A 427-nucleotide genomic window follows, 5' to 3' on the forward strand; every position below is an offset into this window, starting at 1 on the left:
TCTACGCGTTCACTCTCGTTTTCCACGTCGCACCACACCTCGTCTGGCGCGCGGGGCTCGCGCCGCGTGGGAGTAATCGTTTTTTCCTCGTTTTCTTTTTTTTTATTTTATTTTATTTTTTTTTTACATGCCCGATTTCGTCACGTTACCGCGCTGTGTGCGCGCGCGCAAGAAGAGAGAGGAGAGAGAGAGAGAAAGAGTTATTTTATTTTTATTTTTTTTATTCACTAACCGCAAGCGATTACGTATTTTTTGGGGCGCAGGGTTTCAGCACCCGTTAGTTTAAGCACGGTGTCCTGCATTTCGCATGATGTATAAATATATGTATATACATATATTTATACTTATGTATACATACGTATATATATATGTGTGTGTGTGTGTGTGTGTGTGTGTGTGTGTGTGTGTGTGTGTGTGTGTGTGTGTG

At 42.2% G+C, this 427-nt stretch overlaps 1 protein-coding gene across 2 annotated transcripts in view; it reads left to right on the top strand.

Annotated features, from left to right (window-relative positions):
- Positions 1–427, top strand: part of LOC108691320 (broad-complex core protein-like) — a 45,666-nt gene that overhangs the window by 1,621 nt on the left and 43,618 nt on the right. The window lies entirely within an intron of this gene.

The sequence above is a fragment of the Atta colombica genome, unplaced genomic scaffold (genome assembly GCF_001594045.1).
Source record: "Atta colombica isolate Treedump-2 unplaced genomic scaffold, Acol1.0 scaffold45, whole genome shotgun sequence".
In the NCBI taxonomy this organism is placed as follows: Eukaryota; Metazoa; Arthropoda; class Insecta; order Hymenoptera; family Formicidae; genus Atta; species Atta colombica.